Source organism: Sitophilus oryzae, unplaced genomic scaffold (genome assembly GCF_002938485.1).
Source record: "Sitophilus oryzae breed Bouriz unplaced genomic scaffold, Soryzae_2.0 scaffold_41_pilon_pilon, whole genome shotgun sequence".
Taxonomy (NCBI): domain Eukaryota; kingdom Metazoa; phylum Arthropoda; class Insecta; order Coleoptera; family Curculionidae; genus Sitophilus; species Sitophilus oryzae.
In genome coordinates, this window is record NW_022146996.1 from 1,860,616 (window position 1) to 1,874,359 (window position 13,744).

A 13,744-nucleotide genomic window follows, 5' to 3' on the forward strand; every position below is an offset into this window, starting at 1 on the left:
TTGTATTTTGAAAAACCGAATACAATAATTTTAATAACAGCGCAATATTGAAATCTACCAATATTGTAGACACCGTATAGAATGTATACCAATATATATTTTTAAAGAAATTCAAGGCTTTCTAGATATTTTGTGTGCTCGATCAAAAGCAATATATAAAGAAACAAGTTTGGTTAATTGCGACCGTACGAGTTCAAAGTAAAGGCAATAAAAATACACATATAAAGGTTATTGAAGTGCCACTACATTGCCAATTAAATGCAATTTAAAAAAATACTTTTTGAAAATAAACTGGAAATAATGTTTCATTATATAAAAACAATAAACAAGTAATTATTAATATTTTAACAGAATAGTAGTAAGAGAATTTTGTTTGGTAATAGTTAATATGTACAATAGTTGATAAAATACATTTTACTTGTCAAAAACATTGTTGTTCCTATAAATACCACTTTTCAAAGTTAGGAAATGAACCAATATCATTTTACAATTTTTCACTTGTTCCAGGTTGATTCCAAATTGATTCTCACCGTACTTTCTGTTACCGTTCCATATCCGTCCCGGATACCTTCCGTTTAATTCAAGTGTATTCAGATTATTAAACGTAACCATGGAAACGGAACGGATAGTGTGTTCTGCTCTATTCATTTACATGATATAATATTTTACGGAAACGGAAAGTAGAGAATACCGGAAAGTATAGTGAGAATCAACCTTTATCCACATGTTCTAAATTAAGATTTTTTAACAGATATAAATATTATAAAAAAAATCCTTTATGGGTATTTCCCCACTGCACTGCAAGAAAAATCTACAAAATAAAATAGTTATTTTTTGTAAACACTTCTGCGTTAAACCTAAACGGACACTGCTTGTCAGAAGTTATGTTTACAGTAATAAAAATTTGCCGAACAAAGAAAAAAAATGCTTAACGTTTCGGAAAGTTTATCTCTTTCCGTCGTCGGAAGCAAAAAATACAAAGAATAAAGAAAAAAACTATTTAAAATATTTAAATTCAACTATTCGAGAACACTTTACTTTTTTATATACAGATACGTCTACAAGAAACCGTTGACGTTCTGTTAAAATGACATTATATAGTCTATAAAATGAATAACTTTGAATTTTGACCGTTATTTTTTACCAACATGGCAAATATAAAATCCCTCTATCAAAAAAGTTACTGATATTCTTTAAGTATTCTTTAAATTGAGTGCCTGAACGAATCAGATAGGTAACTCTTTTTACTTTCGTGAAATAGAAAAGGAAAGTAATAAACCAAGTGACAGTTCTTCCTCTTCTTGCAAAAATCAACACGAAATGGCATAATTGTCAAAAGTAAAATGTCATCAGCTTTTGACATTTCTAACTATCAGACCAATGCCGTCTCTAATAGAACAGCCTCGAAGCGAGATTTATGACGTCACGCTAATTAGATACGGATTAATAAATATGTTGTAGAATACATGGAAAACATAATTATTCCTCGTAGTTTACATGAAATATACAAAATATACAGTTAATAAATATAATATATATATACTTATATACTTTGGCAAATAAACTATGAACCATACAAATGCAGCAAATGTTTTGCAATATACAAATAACGAATAATGGGTAAAATGTAAAATATATTTTAAATTTTGGGGTTTGAAAATCGATCTAATTTAACAAAAAACATTCAATATATACTAATAGTGATGTATTATTATTTGCATTCACAAAATTTATTTGTACATAATATATTTTGCAAGTATCAATGTTGGAAAAATTATATTTGCAAATAATACATTTTATAATGTAAAATTATTCTAAAATTTTTGATTTTCTTGGGATTTAGGTTCGGGAAAACCGTTGATTAAGTTTTCAGTTGGTTTTTTATTATTTTTTTTGGTTTAAAAAAACGTTTCGGCTAACATTATAGCCTTCATCAGTGTTGTGTCATAAAAAAAATAGTGTCGAATATAATTCAAAAAATTGCATATAAAATATTCACACCACACATCACATAATGTTTACTGCAATTAATAAACTAATATACACTTGCCAAAAGATGACCACATATTTTTTTAAATTATTATTCTTAACACTAAAACTATCTACATTGACTATGGAATACGATTTCAGTCATAGTCAAATATAAGGAATAATTATGTTAGCGTGACGTCATAAATCTCGTTCCGTTGCTGTTCTATTAGAGACGGCATTGCGTCAGCATGGCCGCAAGTTGCTAACCTAATAAAATGAACACTAGAAAAACCCGCGGGAACTGTCAAATTCAAAATTATTCGTTTCACAGACTATATCAAGTTAAACTTCAAAATTAACAATTACTACTTGATAACAATTATTTAATAAGGTAAAACCAAAAAAACCCAAAACTTTCTGTATGATTATTTTTAAATTTTACGTATGTTATGTTTATTTATGTTATGTACTTTAAAATCAAAGAAGCGATTGCCATACATTACTAACATCTACAGATGCATGAGCAATACATTTATTTTTATTAGATTGAATTAAAAGAGCCTCTTTTATTTTTCTTTTAGAGGCTATCGCTTCTTTCATTATAATTTTGGCGTTGTTAAAAGTTATTCTGTGCCCTGTGTCCCATGAATGCTGACAAATCTTAGATTTGTGAAAATCTCCCTTTCTTAAATAATCTTTATGTTCTTTAATTCTAACATTTAAGGGTCTAGATGTTTCACCAATGTACCAGTAAAGTGGCGAAATACCCATAAAGGATTTCTTTGGAGAGATGAATCCGCCACATAGGTATAGACATTTATCATACCGAATTATATAGAAATATTATAGTTACGAGTTGGAACCTTTGGTGTACAACAACAAAATAAAATACTAATTCACTACAATACACTAAAGCACTTTACTTTTAACACTGTGTTAAAGTTTTGTGTGTTTTATTTTCCATAATATGTATTATAATTAGTGTTTTCTTTTTCATATATGAATTTTTGTATCTAATATTATACAGGGTGAGTCTGTATAATAAGTGCAAATAAATATCTTTAAGGGTAGTATATTTCGAACCCAGAAACACAATTATGAGTTTTTTTTTGTGAAAAAGAATTGAAAATTTTGAAAAAATTTTTGGAAATGTTTTTAATTTTTAGTTAAAAAAACATCTCTTCATCAAAAACTTCTTGATAATATGGTAACATAGGTAATAGATTAAATTCACCAGAAAAGATCGAGTGGTTCTCAAAATTTAAACAAAAAATATTTTTTTGGAAATTTTCAAATTAAAATAACTCGGTTATTTTGGACTTTATTTGAAAAACGGTAAAGAGAAAATATGTTTCTTTTATCGAGATCTACCAACCCTGAAAATATTTGCACTTATTTAAAACACCTTGTATAGTTTTTTATTTAGATATACAGTATGTCCCCGGATTGTCTTTACAAGAGGATTTTTTTCATTATTATTGACATTTTGAGAAAAACGCATTCTTTATTAAAGTTTTTGCTTGTTCTAAAATGGTTACTCCCGTTTATACTTTCCCAAATTTCCATACCGTTTTAGAGAAATTTAAAAAAAACTTGAAAATACGGTTGAATTTTTCTAAGTCCTAAAAGTCAAAAGGAGTTACAGTAATATAATTTCGATTTCATTCTTTAATAGATGGTTATTATTAATTTTAATTAAAGTCACATTTTTTGTTGTTAAACTATCACATTTTCCGAACCCTATTATCATCCTTTCCTTAGCATTGGACTAAATAAATATTGTGCTTCTTTAACATTTTAAAACAGGAAAAAATATAACGTTAATTAAAATTCTATCCAATAACCATCTATCAAAGAATAAAAACGAAATTATACTACCATAGAAACGGGCTATGATTTTTAGGGAAACTTCAACCGTATTTTCATGTTCTTTTTTAATTTTCTCTAAAGCGGCATGGAAATTTGAAAAAGTATAAACGGGATTAATCATTTTAGAACAAGCAAAAAATTTTATGAAGAATGCATTTTCCTTTAAATGTCAACAATAAAAAAGTTTTTCCTCTTGTACAGACAATCCGGGGACATACTGTAGACCAATAAAAGCACTTAGAAGTTCTTAGTTTTATATTTCGGCAAAATTTCGATCAATATTTGATCTTAATTAGGACCAGCTAGGAAATTTAGTTTTAATTAAATATTTAAGATGTTAAAAAGATATAAATAAAAGAAAAAATATAATAAATACAATTATTTAAAACATGACTAAAATATAGTGGTATTTATTTTATTTTATCTTGTATTTATAACCTTATTAATATCTTAAATATATTAGTCCTAATGAAGATAGTGATGGAAACGTTAACGAAGTACCAAACTACAAACTTCTAAGTATTATCACTAGCTTATCAGTAAGCATTTAAAATTAACCTTATTTTAGTAAGCTCTGTGAAATTTAAAAAGAAATACCAAAAAAAATATAAAAAATCTAACGCTTTCATGTTCACTTGCAATTAACAAATTAATAAAGTCATAATATTCCAGTGTTAATTATTTCTTATGTAGTTTTTTATATAATAATATTATTAATATATATTATTAATATCTAACCTATGTATAGAGAAAAAATGCTTTATTAAAACACTAAATAACTACTTGTATATTTAATGTATCTATTAATTGGTGTAATTAGTACTTACAGAAAATAATTTACCACCGACTATATTATTTTAAGAGTTCTTATATGTTTTCAGACTGAAAAACAACGGCCGACTAAATTTGAAATATACCGATTTTCTGACTTGGGAATAATATCCGCGGTTCTATATATTTTATTGTAACTTGCCTGACCAATTAAATGCCAAGCTGGTATAATTCTACATCCTCATTGGTTGTAATTTATTTTTAATACTCTTGGAGTAATTTCATTGGATACAATTTAATATTTGATAGTAGCAAATAATCAATTAATTGTTCTTTTAATAATTTACCTTTATTGTGACGTCAGGGTGAATATATTAATAAATAATTAAATATATCTATTTGTTAACATATATCTCCTATTATTTTTCTTGTTTTCAGTTAAAAGTGAGGGGTAAACCCATGGTGCATTATGTTGGCATTACTTGGTATTAGTGGTATTAATCGTGGTATTAGTTGGAATTAGTTGGCATTTTTGTCATTATTTGTGGTATTACTAGTATTATTATGGAATTATTTGGCATTACTTTTGTATTTTTTAATCTCTCCACACAAATAAATATTTTTTTTGTGGTGGAAATATAGATTCTTTTAATTATTTTACTCAACATTGACGAATTTGGTATTCTGCAATTAAAGTTAGCGAAAAGATACTGACAAGAACTTTTTATTATCTAACAGTTAATCTTCGGTAATAGAACTACATAGTTAAATTCACAATAATTAATACTTTGCAAAAATGTCTTCAAAACTTATTCACAACTGATTTACACACAATTTTTAGCAACTTAACAACTTTAACCGCTAACAACTATATTTTGGCCGATATTAATACAAACAAAAAAGCATTAATACCGAGATTAATACCAATAATTTTGTTTCGTTATTATACAGGGTTTTGTTTCTTTCAGTGTACAGGGTACGTCTCAAAAGTGGCTCACCCCTATAACTTTTATTTTTTCAGATAAAAAATCGAGATTTGGCATGTTAGTATATGGCATAAATTAGGATTGATTGACATATTTAATTGTTTTCGGTCATTTCCTGTTTCACCGGAAATGACTACAACTTTTGATTTTTTAAATGGCACCCTCGATATTTTGTTACTTTATTCGATGGAAAATAACGCTCTGAATAGATTGATATATAATATGTCAAATTTTGACATTATCGGATATGGTTTACTTAAAATTGCAGCATGCGATTCATAACGACAATTTGACTCGAAATACCAAGTGTACAGTATACCAAATTATTCGCAAAAAAATGCTTTCTCCAAATATACTAATGAGCCACATTCGTTCTATTTGAAAAAATTGAGATATAATTAAAAATACGATTTGGGCATCTATTAACCGGCTAGGACAAATTTGTGTTTTTAAACTCTAGATTGAAATTTTAAATACAATTTTGTTTTAAGTGAAAATGTCAAAAGTTGACATATAATAATATGTCATTATATTCAGTGTCATTTTCTATCGAATAAAATACGAATAAAATAAAAAACTACCGAGGGTGTCATTTAAAAATCAAAAATTGTAGTAATTTCCGACGAAACAAGAAGTGGCCGAAAAGAATTGAATACATCAATCAATCCTAATTTATGTCATATATTAACATACCAAATCTCATTTTTTTATCTGGAAAAATAAAAAAGTTATAGTGGTGAGCCACTTTTGAGACGCACAACGCACAAGTATAGAGACGCAAGAGACGCAAGTTTATTTTTACAATACAGTTTTAATTTTTTGAAAGAATGCTATATAATATTTTCTTTTCTACACCCTTGTTTATATATTTTTATACATATTCAAGCTCCATATTAATTTAACTCAATTTCATTGAGTATTGCAAATTAATTGTTTATTAAATTAGATAAAAAATCAATATAAAATCACACTCCTAAATGATTTTTTATAGATTTTTAGGTAGCGAATTAAAATTAAATATGATTTTTACTGATGTAAGTATACGATATTAATCTTAAAAGAACGCGTGGAGATATAGATTTGAAATTAAAATCATATACTCGGGTCTACAGTCCCTTGAAGGCTGTGAAAAATTCAAACTTCTAAGTTAACGTAAAAAAAAGATACATTCGCAGTCGGTTATGCGCCGCAAAAAACGTATATTTCGACACTCTCAAGGGAATCAACATATATAGGGTATTTTCCGATGACCTAGAATTATAAAGTTTGACAAGTAATACCGTCTTATTATACTACGAATATAGGGAGAAATCTGAAAACTATACATTTGTAATTAAATCATAAAAAATATAGGTAGTCCTTATTTAAAGTACCGAGTGGCTAACTAAGAATGGAGGTCGCGCCGGCTGTATCTCAGAAACTACTTACCGTCTTAGAAAAAAATATAATAAGTAAATCGGCCAAGACAAATTGCTGGATATTAGGGGGCGCACCTGTGACGGACTATCAGAAAACAGGATTTTATATTTGTATAAGGGAAATTTTTATTTCTTTTTTTTATATAGCTTGTTTTGTTATCTCATAAAATAAAGTGGTGGGCTCGGTGGTGGGGGAAGGTTAAACTTGCTTTTATTAAAATAAGGATAACTCTGGTTTGGGTTAGCGATTTAACCTAACTAAAGCTCGTTTAAAAGAGTTTTTCCCTAATGATCTTCAGTATAAATTTTGATTCCATAATTTTTTTCTGATAGCTAGAGGGCGCTGTTTGACATCATAACAGATATTGCGCTTTTACATAAAAGAAATTAGTAGCTGGTTATGTTTCTTTTTGGACAGTTAAATAGAACACATTTTCAAAATATCAGCGCCAACCGCAACTTTCTATCTTCTCTCTAACGGGGGATATTAAAAGAACAAATCATGTTAGGCAACATGTCATTATAAGGTCTAAAAATTGTAGTAATAGGCTAGGAAACAAAAAGAGGTAAATTGGGTACATCAAAATATCAAAACGTATATTTTGGTTTCATTTTGATGTCATTTAATTGTTATCTAACCATGTTCGTTCTTGATTCGACTCCATAAATAAAAACCCAGGCATGTTAAATCCGGTGACCTAGCTGGCCATAGAAATATGCCGCTCCGCCGTCTTTTTCTACAAATGTATGTAGTATCCCAGAATCCTCACACATTTATAGCAAAATAAGCTGCACAACTACACCAATTAAACCATCATGCTGAAATGGCAGCAAATGCAATTTCATCATGATGGATCCTCTAACATAATTAGCAATTCCTCTTTTAGAAATTGTGGATAGTTCATTCCATTCAAAGATTAGAAAAATCCAGTCATTCGCTCTCCTAGAATTCCTGCCCAAACATTTATCGACCAACGGTCTTGGTGCTGAACTACTTGCACCAAGGCTTGTTTTAGACCAGTGCTGCATATTGTTAAGATTCGCACCTTTATTGCTATATGAAAAGTGACCCGAACAACATAAACTTAATAATATTATTATAAATAACGCAAACAACAGGTAAAACACGAAAACAAGTGAAATCAACGAAGAACTTGGATTAATAACTAAATGACGTTAGCATGAAAATAAATCCTAGTTTTCGGCCATACGAAATTCCGGCGTTTTCTGTTGCAAAACAATATTTATGGCGACACAAAATTACTAAAAATTTTAATAAAATTATTTACTGTCCGACTTCGAACATTTTAATCTGACAGCAACTATCTACATAAAATTAACCAAGAAATTCGAAAAAGATATATGGATGGAAGGTAATGTTACAGAAAAACATTTATGACGCCATTTTTCTCAGAAAACGTCCGAAATTCAAGGAAGGATGCATAAAACTAAACTTAAGCATTTTGATATTTTGGCTTAACCAATCTACCTTTTTTTGTTTCCTAGCCTACTACTTAAATTTTAGGCCTTATAATGACATGCAGCGTAACATGATTTGTTCTCTTAATATCATCCGTTAGAGAGAAGATAGAAAGTTGCGGTTTGCGCTGCTTTCTTAATAACTGTAGGTTATTAAGAAAGAAAAGGCTCTTTTAAACGAGCCCTAGTTTGTTTAAATCGGCTAACCTAAACCAGAGTTATCCCTATTTTAATAAAAGCAAGTTTAGACTTTCCCCATCACTTTATTTTATGGGATAGAAAAATATACTATTTAAAAAAATCAAACCAAACCAAATTTCCCATTGATTAGCGCAGCGGTTTATGAATACTTCGAGTTTGTTAATTAATGGCAGTGTAATTTTCCAGGTCTCTGCACCATACAGCAATATTGATTTAACATTTGAATTGAAAATTTTAAGTTTAGTGAGTTGAGAATACTCTCTAAATCTCCAAATATTGTTGAGCATTCCAAATGTTATTCTGGCCTTGTTTATTCTGTTTATGATATCTTGTTCTGTGCTTCCGTTGGTTGAGATTATACTACCTAAGGAAGTAAAATTATTTACCGCCTCTATAAGTGTTGTTCCAATGATAAAGGGAGCGATATTGTTGGTCCAAACTCTCACCAATTTAGAATATCATTTAAGGGGATATTACAAAAAAAATAGGACAGGACGCAACACTGCCTCCTCATTCCGAATGTTGATTCGGAATGAGGAGGCAGTGTTGGATGCGCTCTATTGTGAGTTTCACAATAGAGCGCCTTTATAATTCTTACTATTTTGTTAGGAATATCAGCTCTGCTGAAGGCTATCCAAAGATATAGGTGCTATAGACTATCAAACGCACGCTCAAAATCAACAACTATCAGGAATAAAGGTGAACACCATTCCAACAATTGTTCATCAACTATGTATTTATAGTTTATATGAAGTTAGTTGGAATAGATTGGGACTCTTAACTTTGGTACTGTCTTTGTCGACAACGTCGGAACAAAGGCACTAAGAGTCTCAGTACTCAGTGCCGGACTTAGGCCTAGGCCAACTAGGCCCGGGCCTGGGGCGGCAGATTTTTAGGGGCGGCAAATTTTGAGCATACCAAAATATTTATCTTTTTTTTAACTTTTATTTGTTCATAAAATATTTCGAATATAGCCTTAGCCAATTACATATTTATTTACTTAACTATTATTATTGTTTAAATATACCGAATGATCGAATAAAAACGGCGTCAGCGATAGCTATGAAGTGAAGATCGCTGTCATTTTATATGTAATTTTATATGGGAAATGTCATCGATCGTCATTTCCCAGCCAACTGGACGCCGTTTTTATTCGATCTTACGGTATAATTCGCTTGGGTTATTTTTTACTGCATTCTGCCAGTTAATAAAAACATAAATACCTCGAATATAAAAAAAATGAATTCAAAAACATTAAAAAAATATCAAAAACACGTTGGTCTGCACGAAATGAAGCTTGCCTTGCAATGAATCACTATCTTTGTCTTCCAATGAAATAAAATCCACGTTGGAGTCAATTTCTGAGGACGATACCGAAAAGCCTAAAGCCTGATTAGATGCTTCTATAGTTTCCTTAAATAATTCAAAAGCCTAGAAATGGGTTTTATGGCGGTATTTTGGACAGACGTTTTAAATAGACTAAATGCGGTCAATAAAAAGCTTCAAATGGTAGATATTGATCTACAACTTGCTGCAGATTTATATTTATATTTATAACTCATTGGAAAAATATTTTTCTGAAATTAGAAGTCTAGATAATACTAAATCATTTGAGGAATATGAAAGAAGGGCCATAGAATTGTTCGGTGAGAAAGAATATGCGGCAGATAAAAAGAGAAAAGTGAAACGGAAACAATTTGATGAAACCAGTGATAATGAAACTCTATTTAACGCTAGGGACGATTTTAGGATAAATGTATTTAATGTTATTATTGATAAATTAATTCTTGAACTTTTTTTTCCTATAGGAAAAGTGCTTACAATGACTTTTCAACCAAATTTGGTTTCTTTAGTGATTTATCTACTTTAAGTATTGACGACATTACCGATAAATCCAGACATTTAATAATAACCTGTTATCCAAATGATTTAGATGAGTCAATGCCTAATGAATTAATACATTTTCGTAAATTTATAAAATGCATTAAGTCAGCAAAACCATCTGCCAGAGAACTTCTTAAAGTAATTTATGAAAAAAACGCTCAAGACCTGTTTCCAAATACTTTCATAGCATTAAGAATCTTCACATGTACTTTTATTACTAACTGTTTTGCCGAACGCACGTTTTCTGCATTGAAACGTAATAAAACTTATTTACGGTCCACTATGGAAACAGAACGTCTAAATCATTTGGCAGTTTTACATATTAAGTCCGACCTTTTAAAAACTATCAATTACGATGAAGTAATTGATAATTTTGCGAACAAAAAAGTACGTAGAAAACCTTTATAGGCATATAAGCAAACCTTATAGTTTTGTTGTTCGTTTGTTGTCATTTTATATGAATATTTTAATATTTATTTTATGTTCTGTGTTGATTTGTTCTGTCGGTCTATTCTGTTGTTGGTCCTGTATTCAAATAAATGTTTTTTATATCCGTAATTTGTTAATTAAAAAAAATGTTAAGGGGCGGCAAATTTTTTTAGCCTGGAACGGCAACTTTGTTAAGTCCGGCCCTGTCAGTACTTTCATTTGACTTCGGAAATACTATACTAATATACAGGGTGATTAACGGCCTTGGCACGTTAGGCGTTTATGGAGAACCATTTTGAAGATTTGAATTTTTACATAAAAGCACCTGCTCCATCTTTCTAAAATATTTTCAGCATTACAGTGTTATCGCATCATTTGAAATTTGTGAATCATCTGTCATCTTTCTTATTTTAAATGGAACACCCAGTATATTATTACATTTTTGGAAATTACTTTCATATCTCATAATTTTGCTATAATACTAACTTATACCTATCTCTAATAGTTTTTAAGTAAACATTTCTAAAATTGACAAAAACACGAATAAGCATTGGTAAAATCATGAATTAATCATTTTTGAAGTCTAAATTTGGATTATAAGTTAACGAAAGTCGATATCACCATTTTTCAACCGCTTTTCAAATGATGCCACAACACACAATGTAATACACACTGTAATGCTGAAAATATTTTAAAAAGATGGAGCAGGTGCTTTTATGTAAAGATCCAAATTTTCAAAAAAAATATATCACCGGTTCTCTATAAACTTCTAACGTGCGATTGCCGTGAATCACCCTATACCCGCTGCGTCTCAAAAGTGGCTTACCCCTATAACTTTTTTATTTTTTCATATAAAAAATTAAGATTTGGTATGTTAGTAGGTATATGATATAAATTAGGATTGATTGACGTATTAAATTTTTTTCGGTCGCTTTCTGTTTCACCGGAAATGACTACAACTTTTGATTTTTAAATGGCACCCTCGGTATTTTTTTATTTTATTCGATAGAAAATGACAATCTGAATCTAATGACATCATATCAAAATAAATTGTATTTTAAATTTCAATCTAGAATGCCATGGCTGTGTTAAAAACACTAATTTTTAATCAAGGAGCCTTGAAAAAATAGATTTGATCGTCTAATGTTTTTAGTGTCTTGTCCTGACCGGTTAAAAAATGTCCAAAGCGTATTTTAATCATATCTCCATTAATCCCATCCAACGGTATTCAAAAATATTTTGACGTATCTTTCTCCACTTGAAAAGTCGAATTTTCAGAAATCAAAAATGTATACCTACGTTTTCTAATTATTTTATCAACTAATGAAGTAGAATATCCATTACACTCAGCTACATTCCTAATGTAAGCTCTTTTTCTTTCATGACTTTCGTTGGTAAGTGGAAAACTAAGTAATCTATGAACTAAGAAATTTAAATTAGCCATTTTATGTTCGACACTATGATGTGACTCATTAGGAATATATCTGCGTGTAGTGGCATTTTTCCTATAGATATCAAATTCCAAGCAATAATTAGTATTTCTAATAACTCTAATACATCTAGAAATGGTAATGTATCGTTGTTCTCAATTTCATGTGTAAATTTAATGGAAGGAAAACGATTGTTTAACTTAGAAATAAAATTATCTATAGTGTCTGAATGAGTGTCAAGAACAGCAAAAATACCATCCACATACCTGAACCATACTCTTGGAAAAAAGTCAAACTGATTCTTAGCCTCCACTTCAAACCTGCTCATGAATAAATTAGCCAAAAATGGAGACAATGGATTACCCATTGCCGTACCTTCCCGCTGTTCGAAAAAGTTGTTATTAAATTGAAAACAATTTTGTTTCATACATAACAATGTAAGCTCAATATATTCAATAACAGTTTTTTTGTCGAGATCATTTGCGTTCAGTAATTTCTTCAAGTAGCCTAAAGTATATGTGGAATTGGAACACTTGGGAACAACGAAGATACATCAAGGAAGACCAAAATTTCACCTTCATGCAATGTTATATTTTTAATTTTGTTAACGAATTCAATATTATTTTTAACTGAGAAAGAGGGTTCATGATTAGATAAATTTTCGAGCTCCCTTGATAACCATTTTGCAAATTATAAGTCGGAGAACCTACAGTCGAAACAATTGGGCGCATAGATTTATCCGGTTTATGAATTATTGGCAACGCATACAATTTTGGCAATGAGGGATTGGATACTTGCAGTTTTCTCTTTAAAGAAAGATCAGTAAGGTTGTTACGTTCTTTTAGAGTTTAGATAGTGCGTTTAAAATAGTGCGTTATCAAATCGAAGGATATCTTAACCTGGACAATAACTTACTATTATATTTTTGATTACACAATGTTTTGGTAACAATACAAAAGTCAATTTTATTATTATAACAACTAATTAATACATTCCTATCTTATGAATAATTATGAATTAACTCTGTGATATAAATTAACATCTCATTTACAATGTACCTATAATATAAACTCAAAATTAATGTAAAGCTATTGACGTTATATTTCCTCATTCTTTTTCCAAATTATTTGTAATAAAATCTCCTTTTTGAAAAATATTGTTACATAATATCTTTGAGATTGGTCAGTTTTATTTTTAATTCTCAAGGGTATAAAAATTTCCGTTCAGTAGATGTTATGGTTTGCAGAAAGGTCAATAAAGAAGTACGTAATAAATTTGATCTCCATCATAAATATTCGAGAATGTA

At 29.5% G+C, this 13,744-nt stretch overlaps 1 protein-coding gene across 1 annotated transcript in view; it reads right to left on the minus strand.

The window, feature by feature from the left end:
- LOC115885823 (aldehyde dehydrogenase, dimeric NADP-preferring-like) overlaps nt 1–4,771 on the minus strand; it is a 76,581-nt gene extending 71,810 nt beyond the window's left edge. Inside the window, exon 1 of the mRNA XM_030904850.1 lies at nt 4,668–4,771. The gene's annotated coding sequence lies outside the window, so the exon portion shown is untranslated. The remainder of the gene's footprint in view (nt 1–4,667) is intronic.
- Nucleotides 4,772–13,744: the final 8,973 nt, after the last annotated feature.